This window comes from Hemicordylus capensis, chromosome 4 (genome assembly GCF_027244095.1).
Source record: "Hemicordylus capensis ecotype Gifberg chromosome 4, rHemCap1.1.pri, whole genome shotgun sequence".
NCBI classification, from domain to species: domain Eukaryota; kingdom Metazoa; phylum Chordata; class Lepidosauria; order Squamata; family Cordylidae; genus Hemicordylus; species Hemicordylus capensis.
In genome coordinates, this window is record NC_069660.1 from 261,832,147 (window position 1) to 261,848,398 (window position 16,252).

The 16,252-nt window shown below is 39.1% G+C and overlaps 1 protein-coding gene across 8 annotated transcripts in view; it reads right to left on the reverse strand.

The window, feature by feature from the left end:
* TOX (thymocyte selection associated high mobility group box) overlaps positions 1–16,252 on the reverse strand; it is a 347,867-nt gene that overhangs the window by 230,967 nt on the left and 100,648 nt on the right. Inside the window, exon 1 of one of the 8 annotated variants that reach the window (XM_053250478.1) lies at positions 3,197–3,287. The exons of the other annotated variants lie outside the window; for them this stretch is intronic. The gene's annotated coding sequence lies outside the window, so the exon portion shown is untranslated. Of the gene's footprint in view, positions 1–3,196; positions 3,288–16,252 lie in introns of those variants that run through there. 8 annotated transcript variants of the gene reach the window in all.

The following is a 16,252-nucleotide window of genomic DNA, read 5'->3' on the forward strand; positions in this document are numbered from 1 at the left end:
GGGGAGGAGGACAGGAGGCAGTGACAGTTACTCCCCCCCAGCAGCTCCCCCCTGGCAGCCCAGACAGAGACCAGAACTGGGGGGATGGGGGAGGAGAATGGAGGTGGCGGCAGGAGAATGGAGGTGCTCTCCCCACCAGCCCAGATGGAGACCGGAGCTGGAGGCCAGGGGGGAAGGAGGAGGATGGAAGGCAGTGGTAGCCCCCTTTGGCAGTTTTAGCCCCCCTTTGGCCCAGCGGGGGGGAGGGTAAAAAATTAAGTGTGGCGCAATAATCTTTAACTGCTATAAGTTTGTGTTTGTGTGAGAGAGAGTTATGTGTGCACACTGCCTCGATGCTGCCACCCAGGATAAAACTCTTTCTGCTCACTAATTATAAACATTAGAGGGAACACTTGTTGGGGGTAGGTAACACCTATCATGCTTTACCACCCAATCCACTTTGGTGTCTGTAGGAGATACCCATGGGGAACAATGGGATGTTTTGAGTTCTCCGATTGTTCCCTATGGCTGAAACATTCAAAACACTTCAAATTTTGTTGTTGAAACAGCTGGATTGAATGCTGTTTTGATAAAACTTTTTAGCCTTCTGTGTTTTGTTTTGCGCTCAAAACAAAACTCAAAATCCATTTTGTGCACATCGTTAGTCAACTAGCATTCTTAAAGGCTTCAAGAGAAAAATATGCAATTATATTGGTACTATTTGTATGCTGTCTGTAGATGGCAGCATGGGTGCTCCCTATACAAAGCCTCACCTGGAAGGCACATTTTTTAACCTTGGTGCATGTCCACTACAATAGATTTGAATATTGTACTAATCCCATATGCACAATGCACCTTGTATAGATTTAACAAGGATACAGTATGAATAGACATTAACAGAAACTCCTTGAATGTTACATAGACTATTAAATGCCTAAGAAAAGAGGCATTTAATATGGGGGAGGGCTTGCTAGTTTGATTTTTAAAACACTGAAGCACTGACAAACCTATCCTGAAGAAGACTGAACTGACAATTTTCCACTTAGAAATTACATCAGAAAATTGAATTTACAATACTCAATGATCACATATGCTGCATACTGTTAGCAAGTGTTTGTGTACAAAAAGTTTTTCTTTCATCTTCACAGATACTTTGTTTTCTCCATAATATTCTTGATCTACTAATTTTCTTAAGAACTAGTAAGTATTATCATCTCTCATTTATTTAAGTGTTACTCTTTTGTACACACCACAAAGGTCAGTTGAAATAAAAATACACAAGCTCTATAAATAGCCGTTAACAGATTATATATAAACAAACTGAACAAAGACTACCTTTCATTTTAATAATCCACATAAAGACATGCAAGTCAGAGGCCAACTAAAGCTTGGCAACAGCAAACTTTATAGCCATGTAAGATATTTTGAAGATTTCAGGTGATGTGTTGTTTATTTTATTGGTGTTAAGCAAATAAATTTTCAACTGGAGTAAAAAAAACAACAACAAACACCACCCATGAGTTAAATTAAAGGAAAGAGAATGGACTGAACTGACTAAGATTTTTCCACTATCCGATTGGATGAAAATTCTTAGAATAACAGGTGGCAATTCAGCAATATTTGGATCACATTTCAAAATACAAGCACTTAGAATGCAATTAAACTAAAAATAAATGCATAATGGCATTTAGTAGGTATGTAAACATGTTAAGGGGGTCTTGTTATTCATGTTTGTGATTAATAACTTGCTTCTGAAATTAAATATAGTCTGAAACATGTTAATAAACTGACGATCAAAACTGAGCAGAAAAAATTCATTGAGAAGACAAAAATTCAATTGAGAAGACAAAATTCAGCTTGAGACATATTAGATGTCAATGCTGTGTTCAATGAGGTTTAAGAGATTGAGAATGGTTCCTCAATACATTTCCTGCTTCATTATTGTACTCTAATGTTTGTATTTGATGTGTTCTATTTAAATATTCTACAATAAATTCTCCATGATATTTTTGATCAACTACTTTTGCTTACAGCTACATTTGAGTAGCTATCCTTTGTCTTCACACACACACACACACACACACACACACAACTATAAAACTTACTCCCAAGTCAAGTTCCCAAGAAAAATGGTGAGGTAAAGAAAATGAAAACATTATATTACACAGATTTTCATAGAACTTTCACAATTACAACGTGCCAATGTCCAGTTAGTTCAGTCAATATAGGGCCGGTTAACACAATCCACCACAAGTAAGGAAGTCAAGGAAATGTTGGGAACTGGCAGTGCGTGCTTCCAGTGGTTGTGATGTCTGTCTGATTCCCAAATCCTCTGTCCAACATTCTCCCAAGATTCTACAGCTTTCAAACCTTGGTAATGGAAGTTAGGGAAAACATCGGGTGGAAAACTAGGAAACCATGTCATGCCTGCTTTGAATTAGCTCAGTCAGTTCCCAATGTTTCCTCATTTCCCCAACATCCCTACTTGCTGCAGATTACAATCCCATATAAATAATATTTTAAGATCTTGGAATATATCAATTCAAGTCTGAGAAGCAGCTTGGTCCCTCTAGTACAATATTGTTTGGTCATGACTTGCTCTAGTAATTTGCCTTTCTTCGTGGATGATTCATGATTTAAGGTTACATAGTCACTGATGACTGTTTCTTATTGATGAATGTTTGACAAAATCCAGCATTAAACTTTTAATATAAATACTGTAACTATTTTGAAAAGTAGAACCCAAAAACTAAGGGCACGTTGTCTGGTAGTCATCAGCCCCATCATGCCTGTGGCCAGACAGTCCTGAGAGCTACTCTGACTGCTAATAAGTCTTTGCTAGATTGAGATATTATGTTCCAGGTGGCTGAAAACAACCAGAGACCTGTGCACATAACAAAGGGCTATTTAAAGAGAGGCCACCGAGTGCCATGGATGAATGGCTGGAGGTGGGCCTTTGTTTCCAGGTAAGTGAGCAAACAAGAGGAGGAGGGTTAGGGTGTCTAGAACCCCAGTCTCTCTGTACTGAGGTGCAAATCGGGTTGAAGACCAGGAAGCCAGAAAAAGACTTTAGAAAGCTATGTATTGTTAAATGTTACTATAATTATTATTTATATTTTTAAAGTGCTAGAAAGCACAATCCTATGCAAGTTTACTAAGAAGAAATAAACATTAGGCTCAAGGATATATGGTTAGGAATGTATCATAAATATTTTACATTCTTTCTTGTGCTTCCCATCATGACTGTCATGATTCTTGTCCTCAAAGTCTAACCCAAATGAAGAACAGGAGCTGTTGGGTCAAAAATACAAGCCCTGGGCCCAGTCCCAGTGCTTACACCAGCCTGGAGGTTGGGTCAAACTGCCAGAAGTTGGACCCAACTGCCAGAAGACCACAGAGCCAGAGACCACAGAGGCAGCACCTTCTGAGCTGCAGTCCTAAAAAAAACCCTGCCCTTTCTATGCTTCTTCAATCCTACACAAAGGTGACCATGGACTTAATCCTGAGTGGAGCCCAGGACTTGGTACGAGATGTCAGAGTTGCAGAACCATTGGGGAACAAGTGTGACCATACTGTGGAAGTCCTGCCCAAATAAAGAGAAAAAAAGAAACATAAACGCTCGCAACAGAAATGCAAGGAACTTATAAGGGATGTAAAAAGAGAGTTTGAGGAACATATAGCTATAGGAATATATAGCTAGATCCCCAGCTAACTTGGCAGAGAGGCACCGTTTAATGTGGTGATTCTCTTTATTTATCTGGGGGAGAGTAACTGGCCTATCCACCCCCAGTACAGTACCTCCAGTGACTGTTGCTGGTGTCTATCTTATGTTTCATTTTAGATTGTGAGCCCTTTGGGGACAGGGCTCCATCTTATTTATTTATTATTTCTCTGTGTAAACCGCCCTGAGCCATTTCTGGAAGGGCGGTATAGAAATCGAATAAATAATAATAATAAATCATAAAAGTCTCAAGGGGATTAACAAAAACTTATTAAAAATATATCAGAGGCAGATAACCTTTTTTAGATAATGCCATTTTTAGATAACGCCATGGCAGATAACACCATTTTTGGAAGGGCAGTATAGAAATCAAATTAATAATAATAATTATTATTATTATTATTATTATTGCTACACAGTCAGACAGATTTTATTGACTGGTTTGTTTTTGCAGACATCGAGTCCTTCCCAAGGACCTGGGATGGCTGAATTTTACTATCAAAGTTGCTGCTGCCAATTATTATTATTATTAAATTATTAATTATTAATTATTAATCACTTCTTATTTCTTGTTTACACAGTCAGACAGGTGTTATTGACTGGTTTGTTTTATCCAGACATTGAGTCCTTCCCAAGGACCTGGGATGGCTGAATTTTATTGTCAATGGTTATAGATATCGTCGCAGAATATAGGCTGTTCCCAGTAAAGCTGCTTTTTGTAATTGGCTGATGGTGATTTCTGTGGCCCCTATGGTGTTGAGGTGCTCTTCAAGGTCTTTTAGAACTGCACCCAGGGCGCCAATTACCACTGGGATTATTTTGGTCTTCTTCTGCCACAGCCTTTCAATTTCAATTTGTAGATCTTTGTATTTGGTGATTTTTTCTATTTCTTTTTCTTCTATTCTGCTATCCCCTGGTATTGCTATGTCGATTATTTTGACTAGTTTTTCTTTCTTCTTGACTACAGTGATATCTGGTGTATTGAGAGAGCCCCTGGTGTAAGTGTAAGAGCCCCTGGTGGCGCAGTGGTAAAACTGTCGCCCTGTAACTAGAAGGTTGAAAGTTCGATCCTGACCAAAGGGCTCAAGGTTGACTCAGCCTTCCATCCTTCCGAGGTCGGTAAAATGAGTACCCAGAATGTTGGGGGGCAATATGCTAAATCATTGTAAACCGCTTAGAGAGCTTACAGCTATAGAGCGGTATATAAATGTAAGTGCTATTGTGTGGCAGATGTTTGTCTGTTTGTAGTCGGAAGTCCCATAATATTTTTACATCTTCATTTTCTTCAACTTCTTCAATTTTATGGTCCCACCAATTCTTGGCTACAGATAGCTTGTATTTTTTGCAGATGTTCCAGTGTATCATCCCTGCTACCTTCTCATGCCTTTGTTTGTAGTCAGTCTGTGCGATCTTCTTACAACAGCTGATCAGGTGGTCCACTGTTTCATCTGCTTCTTTACAAAGGCGGCACTTGCTGTTTGTGGTGGATTTTTCTACTTTTGCTCTTATTTCATTTGTTCTTAGTGCCTGTTCTTGTGCAGCCAGTATTAAACCCTCTGTTTCTTTCTTCAAGTTGCCATTCTTAAGCCATTGCCAGGTCTTGGTGATGTCTGATTTTCCACTTATATTGTGTAAATATTGACCATGCAGGGGCTTATTTCTCCATTTTTCTGCTCGGTTCTTGACTTGTTCTTTCTTGTAGGCCTGTTTTGTTTCATTGGTGTTGAACAGTTTCGCGTTCTTGACCATTTGAAGTGCACTTCTTCTTCTTCTTCTTCTTCTTCTTCTTCTTCTTATTATTATTATTATTATTGAAATCTGCAAAAAATACAAGCTACCTGTAGCCAAAAATTGGTGGGACCATACAATTGAAAAAGTGGTAGAAAATAAAGACGTCAAAATATTATGGGACTTCCGACTACAAACAGACAAACATCTGCACCAGATATAACTGTAGTCGAGAAGAAAGAAAAACAAGTCAAAATAATCAACATAGAAATACCAGGGGATAGCAGAATAGAAGAAAAGGAAATAGAAAATATCACGAAATACAAAGATCTACAAATTGAAATTGAAAGGCTGTTGCAGAAGAAGACCCAAATCATCCCAGTGGTAATTGGCACCCTAGCTGTAATTCCAAAATAACTTGAAAAGCACCTCAACACCATAGGGGCCACAGAAATCACCATCAGCCCATTACAAAAAGCAACTTTACTGGGAACAGTCTATATTCTGCGATGATATCTATAAGAACAGCAACAACATTGACAATAAAATTCAGCCATCCCAGGTCCTTGGGAAGGACTCAATGTCTGGATAAAACAAACCAGTCAATAACACCTGTCTGACTGTGTAAACAACAACAACAACAACCTGCCAGGGAGGTGGTTGGACCCATAGATGATGACTTTCAAAAAGGGGATCCAGGAAATTACAGTCTGGTTAGCTTAATATCTGTGCTGGGTAAATTGATGGAAAGCATACTTAAGGACAAAATTGTTAAACATATAGAAGAGCAGGCCTTGCTGAAGGAAAACCAGCACAGCAAGTCTTGCCTCACTAACCTTCTGGAGTTCTTTGAGCGTGTCAACAGGTGAGTGGATAAAGGTGATCCAGTATACTTTGACAATGCTCAAAAATCTTTTGACAAAGTTACCCACCAAAGGCTCTTGAGTAAACACAGAAGTCATGGGATAAAGGGACAGGTTCATGTGTGGATTGGGAACTGGTTGAAGGACAGGAAACAGAGGAGCTCCAAAAGGATCTCTCTAAACTGGGTGAGTGGTAGGTGACAAAACAGTAAATGCAGTTCAATGTAAGCAAGTGTGAAGCGTAAGTGTAAAATGTAAAGTGATGGATATTGTGGCAGAAAAACTCAACTTCACATATACACTGATGGGGTACGAGCTGTCAGTGACAGACCAGGAGAGATATTTTGGGGTAATTGTGGACAGCTTGTTGCATGTGTGCGGCAGCTGTGAAAAAGGCAAATTCCACACTATGGATCGTTAGGAAGGGGATTGAAAATGGAAGTACTTTTTCACACAACACGTAATTAATCTATGGAATTCTGGACAAGATCTACTGGACAAGAAAGGCCTTGGGCCTAATCCAGAAGGGCTGTTCTTATGTACACATCAGCACAGACAATGGACCAATAGGGTGTGGTAAAGCTGAGAAAAAGTGCTGGACTCTAGGCCAGAGGCTGTCATTTTAAGTCTCTCAGCTCCTCAGGCAGGGAGTTTAAGCCTGATGGGCTAGTTTGAGGCTGGAAGGATTTAACCTGCAATTATCTCTGCCCATGTTGGAACAGGTTGTCCATTTGGAGCTCTCCCTGGTACTGCAACTCTGACATGCCTTGCTGCTTGCCAGACTGTGTTATTGCAGAACAGGATATTACACCACATCAACAGATCTATGACATGGTCAGTAATCTTCCCTTTTCACAACTGGAGAATAGAAGCTGGAAAACAATGTTTCGCAGTGGCTTCATAAGAGTGGGAGTAGTGGTGTCAGAGCTGACTGACAACATACATACATCCTGCATCCATCACTGCCTCACTCATGTTGGGAGCAAGCACCAACACCACCCTTTCTAACTGCCCCCATTCCTGCTGACCATAACCAGGTGCTGTCCTTTTCCTCCTCACTTCAGCAACAGGGAGAAGCAGCATGCAGTGTGCCTTCAGCAGCAGCAGCTACGTGGGCTCTCCATCATTGCTGTCAACACTAGCTCTCTCCCTTTCACACTGTTCCCCTCTCTCCAGCACCAGAAGGAAGGCAGGGCAGAGGGATAGGTGGTCTCAGTTTCTCCTGTTCAGTAGCTTCACAATGCAATGGTGAAGATGAGCAGCCAGCACCATATTGGATGGAAGAGGAGACAGCAAGAGTGAGAGGGCTGACTTAATAGTGCAGTGGCACCAAGGAACCCAGCCACTCCATGCTGCCATCTGTGGGGTGCATTCCAGCCACTGAGGGTGACAGAGAGGAAGAAAAGGGTATCACCTGGGAATGGGAGGCACGGACAGTATTGTCAGATGCATTCAGAGGTGATGTGGTGGTGGAAAGCGGGCAGGCTTCCACCAGGGTGGGCAAATTCTACCATCCCATAAAAAGACCCACAAAGGTACGGCTTGAGACAATTGCCTCAGTAAGCTTCACTGGAGAGCCACCATTTGTAGGACTTTAGTGTCATTTTCAAGCCCAAGCCTTCATCTTCTTGAGTACAATTACTCTCATATTAGTATTAAATAATAAGATATATTATATGGCTAAAATAATATTTCTGAGTCTTCTGCCTTAGATCAATAAAAATTTAAAATGTAATAAATACTACATGCAACCTCTTACCATCTTCCATTTTATAAGGTATTGGTAACAACATCTTACAATCAAGAAATGTATTATTGCATTAAACTTGGACTAAGAGGGTATTGTTAAATAGGTAAAATTAATCCCCCACCCCAACAAGGTAAACACCAGGTTTTTACTTTTGCTTTATCTTGGTCAACACTATGCCAGTATATACCATGCCAAACCTGCATATGCATACTTTATGTTTGTGCTAACGACTGAAGATTACATGTCAAGTTAACACACTTTTAATATTTTGTTCTTTCTCTAAGTAGGATTGGAAGAGATAGTTAGTCTGTACAAAATCAACCAACCAACCAACCAGAACTGTACATATCCAACACTATTTGGACAAATAAATTAAACACAACTACTTAACAAAAAGTAGTGAAATGTCATTGGGATAAATACTTTTTCCATACCCTACATGGTATGATGATAGAGCAATATTCCTTAAATTTTAATCCATTCTAGTCTTGCCTTTATAAGCATTCCATTTTCATTCATTCCGTGTTGTCGGGGGGGGGGATTCTGTTATTAAACATCATATTGCAAGGCATGGTGCTATAGTGCTTCTGCTTACATATTCACAGCTATTACAGAAATTACTATTGTTATATTTATTAAACGAAACTAACCAATTAAATAAATAAATAACAAAATCATAACCAAAACAAAAATGGCAACTCTAGAATCTAATGAATCCTTTTATTATTAATTACAGATTGTCTAACAATACACTGCCACAGCACTCATGGAGATTTCAGCTTACTGTTTAACTGTTTCTGACTAATTTTATTAACCTGTACATCTGAGAGGATCAACCCCCTCTGGGTTTAATTAGAAGAAAATTCAATTTAAATCTAAATGTCAACAGTGGTTACTAATTATGGCAGGGCCTGGACGAGACATTCAGTCTGTAATCAGACAGTTCTCTGGTAACAATTAAAGAGGGGTGTTTTTTGGTGTGTGTTTTTTTAAAGGTATGAATGTGTTAGGTTTCTTAAAACAAAACACAAACATAATTTTGCCTGGGACACTGCTAATACTAAGAGCACCTACTGCTAAGAGCAGACATGCAGAAAAGGTTGCCAAATTAAATTACAGAAATAGCTGAAACATATAGCTGAATAATAAGCAGCTACAAAACTAGGTCAGGGTTGCAGCAATAGACCACTGCCCCTCCCCCAGCACAAAAAATAAATATTCCCCCTATCGCTGAATAGAAATCATTCTTTTGTTATGTCCTTTGTCAAGAACACATTATTCCAGGGGATATTTATTTCCACAGTCTTCACAGCTGTAAGCAGGACTAAATTAATCTTTCTGGACCTGACTTCATTTGCAATTTCATCATTATAAAACAAATTCATTGATTAAAAGAAAAAAGGGGGGCGGGTTAAGCTACAGCACATTGAAAGAACAGTGAAATAGTATTTTAAAATGTTTAAGTCCTTGGTTTTATTTTGTTCTCTAGACTAATAATGAAATATCCAAAGAATGCAAACATTAAAATTGGAATTGATTTCAAACAAAAACATGATAAAAATCAATTAAAAGATCCATATGACCCCACTAAAGTATATTATAGAACATTACACATGGAAGTCTGTTGTAGCGAAAACAACAGTGGCAACCATCATTCCTTGTGCATGGCAATGTTGTGAATACAATTCTTGCTCCATGAGTTGCAGTGTAATGAATGCCACCTCACTATCCTCTAAAAAACAGCTATCAGGTTAGGAAGTCTGAACGGGTGTGGGAGCAGGGCTGCGTGTTTGTGCAGCCATTCTGCAAACCACTTTTGCCTCCTTTTCAGCTTCTAGAATAACTGCCAAAGGAAGGGAAGCATTTTACCAGACTGCAAGCAGGACTGTAAAGTCAGGTCAGCCTACTTACAACATGCTACTCAAAGTTCAGCGATACTGCAAATTCACAAAGAAAGAATTCACAGTATTGCAAATATGGGCTGTATTCTAATTGTGCTGAGATGCACATTCTTTCTTCTGTGAAATGAAGAGTTGTGCCTACAAAAGGATCCCATTGTAGAAGAACAATTCTCTTCCATTCATGGAAGGAACTTGTGACTAGGGATGTGCACAAAACCGATTCTCCTGGTTCGGTTCCTTATGTGCCTATGTGCACTACACCACCACTCACTCTGGGCCAACCCAGCACCGCCCCCCCCAGTGCACTTATAGGGCTGCTGAAAGCTCCATTATACCTTATGAGGAAAAACCTTAAAGATGCGTAAACTTCAACAATTCACCAAAAATCAGCCCTCTGCCCAATTCCTTTCAAATAATTCTGATAGCTTTCTGGCCCCCCTTGGGCACTACCACCCACGACACTCTGCACTAGGCCACCCCCTTGCCCACGACATGAAGCTATACATTTGCTGACACCTCCATGCTTCTTTAGGGAGAAAAACCTTAAAGACACGTAAACTTCAAAAATCACTTAAAAACCATCCCTTTGCCCAATTCCTTTCAAATAATTCTGATAGCTTCCTTGCCCACCCTAGGAACTAACACCCACCACACTCCACTCTACGACACCCCTTTCCCCCCGACGTGAAGCTATACATTTGCTGCAATCCTAATTATTCTCTATGAGGAATTCAAAAATACTTTAACAATTCACCAATAATCAGAGGAGTGGCCAATTGCCTTGGGGTTTTGTGGGTGGTAGGCACCCCTGTCTGTCTACCACCCACCCTGCTTTTGTGCTCCTAGGTGTTCCACAATAGGGGATATGGACTGGTTCTGGTCCCATTATACCCTATGAGAAAAATAATTAAAAATATTTCAAATATTCATAAAAAAATTATAGGGGTGTCTGATTGCTTCAGGGTTTGGGTGGTTGTTGGCATCCATGGGTGCTCCACAATAAGGAATAATGGCCTGGTTCAAGTCCCATTATACCCTATGAGAAAAAAATAAAAATAATTTTCAAAAATTCATAAAAAATCGTACGAGTGTCCGTTTGCTTTGGGGTTTGGGTAACAGGTACCCCTGGGTGACAGCTACCATCCTACCAATTTCTGGATGTCTGAACCAGTTTGAACCAGTTTGAACTGGTTCGAATCAAACCACCCCCTGGTTCGGTTCGAATTCAAAACTGCAGCTCGAACCTGATGGCTGGTTCGGTTCGAATTCGAACCTTCAAACCACCCTGGTTCGAATTTGAACCAGTTCACATATCCCTACTTGTGACCATAAAACACTTCACGTGAACCATCTGAGGATACAACCCCATAGCATTTGAAGGCAAGTTCTTCAAGTAAACAGGCCCACTACATGCAGCTCTGTGAACTGCACCACTGTGAGAGTACCACTGCCCAGAGACACGAGTGTGGGATGGTATAAAAGTGTAATAATAAATAAATAAATAAATAAATAAATAAATAAATAAATAAATAAATAGTGTAAAAAATGTGATCCAACAAGAAAGGGATCTGGAATGATGTACCTCACCTTCACTGTCTGTTTATAGATGGTGGAATCTCAAAGATTAACACCTAAACTATGAGATCAACATCTCAGATTTTTATAGGTGATAATCTATTCCATAAAACTATTTTGAGGACAATTCATTCTCATTGCAACTTTCCCTTACTCTACTGCAACCACCATCATTAAGAGAACCTCTTAAAAATTATTTTGAGTTTTACCATTTTCTTGTTTAGATTGTATATTGAGTGGGGGAATCACCTTCCACTCTCTACAAAACCAAATACCAACTGTCTCACGTAAGGACCGAATTGCATATACATGCAAGGGCAGCAGTCTACACAGGAGATAGAGAAGGAAACTTTTAACATTTTTCTTCAGTGTTTTGTTTTGTTTAAATTGCAGTCCCAAATACATAGCTTTGCCCTCTCCCCACTCCACGGGGAAAACTGAAAAGAGCTAGTTGGGGAAGTTTAGAACCAGCACTTCTGTCCTTTTCAATCTTTCACTGCAAATTGCAGTTTGTGTGGAAGCTTTTTATGAATAAAACTAGAATGCTGGATTAAAACTACATGTGACTCAAGTGTTGTTGGCCCTAACACAAACAATATTCAAGAGAATTTGCCAATTATAGGAAAGAAAGAGAAAGTGTAGCTTGATAAAATTAAGTGTTGTGATTCAACCCACTGAAGCTTTTTTTTCATTAGTTCAGGTCAGTACAGTGAAAAATCACACTGACCTTTACCAGCACAAATAAAATCCTTCAAAGCCTATTCATAGCGCAGCATTCTGGAGCAAGAATTTAGCTGAGTCAGCCAAATTAAACATTATTTGACATTCTGAAGTGGCTTTAGAAGTGTAGACATGAGTCAGAATTTCTGATTGTCTGTCTATTATGTCATATCCATGTCTCCATTTTCCAACAAATTCTTTTTTCCTTTTGATTATGAAGAATTTTTCTGTCATAGCTGCAAGACACCTTAAGGCAGTACATCTCAGGGCAATTATCACACTTCTTGAGTGACTATGTTAATCCATCCTGTGGTGCTTCTTTCTATGTCCATCTGAGACCCACAGTAATCATGCAGCCATGTTTACTCTGCCTTTATTGTTTTATACAGCTTTTACAGCTATGAAATTTTACTATTTAATTTACTGGATAATACTTCCCAATGGGTCTTTCAGCCATGACCCATAATGGAACACAGCAATATATTTCACTTTAACACACCAATCTAATTTAAGGCATTCAGTATTTTTAGTATTCCTTTAAACATTCTTCCTGTTACAAGAGAAAACATTCTACTCCCTAAAAGGACAGTGCACAGTCCATACTCTGCTGAAAATTCAATGCCACTGCCTTCCACACACAAACACTTCACATGTATACTTTTGCCTTCTTTAATAAAGCAAACACAGGTGCCTCTAAACTACTTTTTGTGCCCATAAGAGAGTTTGGTTATTTAGCATATTTAACTGACATTTTAGCTGAGAGGTTTTGATAACAGAAAAAGGAAGTTCTTGCAACCACAACTCAATAATAAGGTGAATGGAAAAACACTTGGTTTCCTTCTACCTCAGCTCTAACTTAATTTTATTCTTTATTACAACCACCACAAAATAAAGAACAGAACACGCTGTTTTTGTTCTCATGCTTTAAGCACTAAATACCAACTTTTATTTTTAAACACACCCACACCTACATTAAGGGGTTAATTGGTTGCCAACTATAAAACTGGGTTTTATCATATATCCTTTATTTTTTAAAAAAAATTAGTATAGAATTCACATGTTATCAGTGTAGCAGTGTTGCTTGCTACCAAGGATACAACCATGCACCAAGTTACGCTAATGAAGTGGCTTCCAAATGTCCTCTACTGTGCCAATGAGATTTGTTGTTGCCTCCCAGTTGGGGGTCTCCTCATGAGCTGCTGCAGCACAGAGCCGCGCCATGGAGACTCACGATCAGGAAAACAGGGTTAGTGGAGTGCTTGTTCCGCTAACCTCGTTTTAGAGGAGGGGGAATTAAGCAGGCTAGCCTGGTGGTTCTCACGACCGCTGGAAAGCGGGCTGGGCTCCCTTAGCCTGCTTTCCAGCAGTTGTGAGAATAGCCTCATCATATGCACTACATGTAGAAGGCCCCTGACATCCCCAGTTAAAAGGATTTCAAGTAGCAAGGTTACCAAAACTACCATAGTCACAGGAACCCTTATGATACTGTTCTGCAGGGTTACATCCTTATTTCCCCATTCATCTGAATAGGGAAATAGATACATGTTGGCAGGTATAGTTTTAGAAGGTTTTCTTAGTGGAGGCCTTAGTCCACAGATTAGTGACTTAGCCCAGTATTAGACTATTAGACTTGATCCATGATTTCCTTGGTTTAAAGGAATGGCCATCCAACAGGTTTATGTTGTTTTGGTCTGAATCAGATGAAGTTCTGGAAGTTAAATCATGTAAATAATTTCAGATTAGACTTTATCCATGATTTCCTTGGTTTAAAGGAATGGCCATCCAACAGGTTTATGTTGTTTTGGTCTGGATCAGATGAAGTTCTGGAAGTTAAATCATGTAAATAATTTCAGAGAGCAAAACTAGAGTTGAACATGGCATTTACTTGAGGGTTTCCCAGCCAGCCAGCCAGTAACCATAGCATTACATGGTAAGTATAATGACATCCATATATATGCTGGGCCAGACCTGCTATTATATCAGCTTCAATTTTCACATAAAGCATATGAGGCCAGTGCAAATATAATGTAACCTGCATTATGTGAGCAAAATTTTATCGATACATGAAATATCCAATAGGCCGTGTATTGCCCATTCTAGCCCTAATCCATGTTCAGTATAATTAAGGCCATGTGCTTATTTTTTTAAAAGCTTTAATAAAATCAGTCATTTGCACTGAACTTCTGGTGTTGCAAAAATGCTGGCTGAAGGTTCCAAACTGTTTATTATTTTACAGTGGTTGTCAAACATTTCTTAAAATTAGCTTACATCTTAATATTACTTACAATATAATCAGAGTAACAAACAAATTGTAATAAACAGAGCCAAAACATTACATGTGCCACAATTCTGCCCATTTAAAATGTTCTCTAATTGAACATGTTAAAAAGTGATAGTTTGAAAACAAAACTGCTGGCCTTCAACATAGAGGCAGGATTTACTAGGAAACAAGTAAATAGAACAAAAAAAAATCGATATCTCCTGATCTTATTGAAATAATTACAGAACTTTAATATCCCACTAGGCATACAGTGTGAAAAAGATGGAGCAGCACACAGAAAGAATGGAGTAATGAAAACAGACAGAAGTAGGCCATTCATCCTACCTTTTACTTTGTGCATAAAAGCCACTGTCAAAAGTATGAAAATTTTAAAATGATTGCTTGGCTAAAAATCACACACACACACACACACACACACACACACACACTTTAAGCTCTCCCTTTCATTTTGCCAAATGTATGAAATCTTTGCAACAGCACAAGAAAAACCAATCTCCAGGTTTTGTTTTTTAAAAAATTATAATATTCATTTATACTACACATCAAATATAATTGTCAAGAGACATATTTGCCTGCTAGTTACATTTTTAAAGTGTAGATAAATGGTATAAATATTCATTGTAGTAGTAGTAGAAAAGTGTATTTCATAGCATAGAATTCACACATTATCAGTGTAGCAGTGTTGCTACCAAGGATACAACCATGCACCAAGTTATGCTATTGAAGTGGCTTCCAAATGTTCTTTACCGTGCCAATGAAACGCCTCATTTTCAGGGGTTTAGGGGTTGCATTATTACAAACTGAATTGGCTCAAACCTCCATACAAATATTGTATTTTCACGCATAGTCCCCACCCACAGCAAATGCCCACAGCTGCATAGTTCCCTAGCATCCTTGTTCAAAGTTACTTGGAAAGCCCACACCCAGCTGCTTTCTGTGTAGAGATAAATAAGATGGTGGAAAGAGGCAGCAGGGAAAGAAAAAGGAGTGGAAGGGGAGGCAACTCCCTGGACAAATGAGGCAGCAGTGAGGGAGAAACAGGTCAGTGGGGAGAGACACAGGAAGGCGGAAAGAGAAAAGGGTGGCAGGGAGAGGTAGCACAGGAGAGAAGCAGTAATATGATACTTTGTAAATTGTCAACCTTTCCTCTTCTTTAAAGCAGCAGACAGGATATAATAGCCGCTACAGGTTCCTCAAGGATTATTGGAAAATGTAGAGCTGCATCACTCCACAAAGATTTGAGAATTTATACATGTCACTCAGCCCCTTTGAGACTTGCATGGCCATATTCTATTATCTAAAATCTTGGTCCTTTTAGTACCTGAGAAGTATTGTCATCAATGTATAAGCACTGTCTTTCTAAAAGCACCATAAACTAAAACCTAAACCCATCAGAGAAAATCACCACAGTGGAAAGCACATGTTTACAAAAAAGCACAACATTATTAGAGAAACTCTTACAGAGAAGAACACAGTTACCTGTCCTCCCAAGAGAAGATGATTATACATAATCCATGGGTGAAATATGCAGGTGCCAGCTAAATAGTAACACCTATTTATGTGTTTCTGCAGCATAAATGTATGATCGCACAAAGCCAGGAAGCACCTGTAACTGCACCTGGACATTACAGCACTAACAGCATCTACCCACAAATGGAAGCATTTTAGACATTATCCATATACTCAAGAATCCCTAGAGTTTATTTTTAACCAAACACGTTCTAGTACATAATT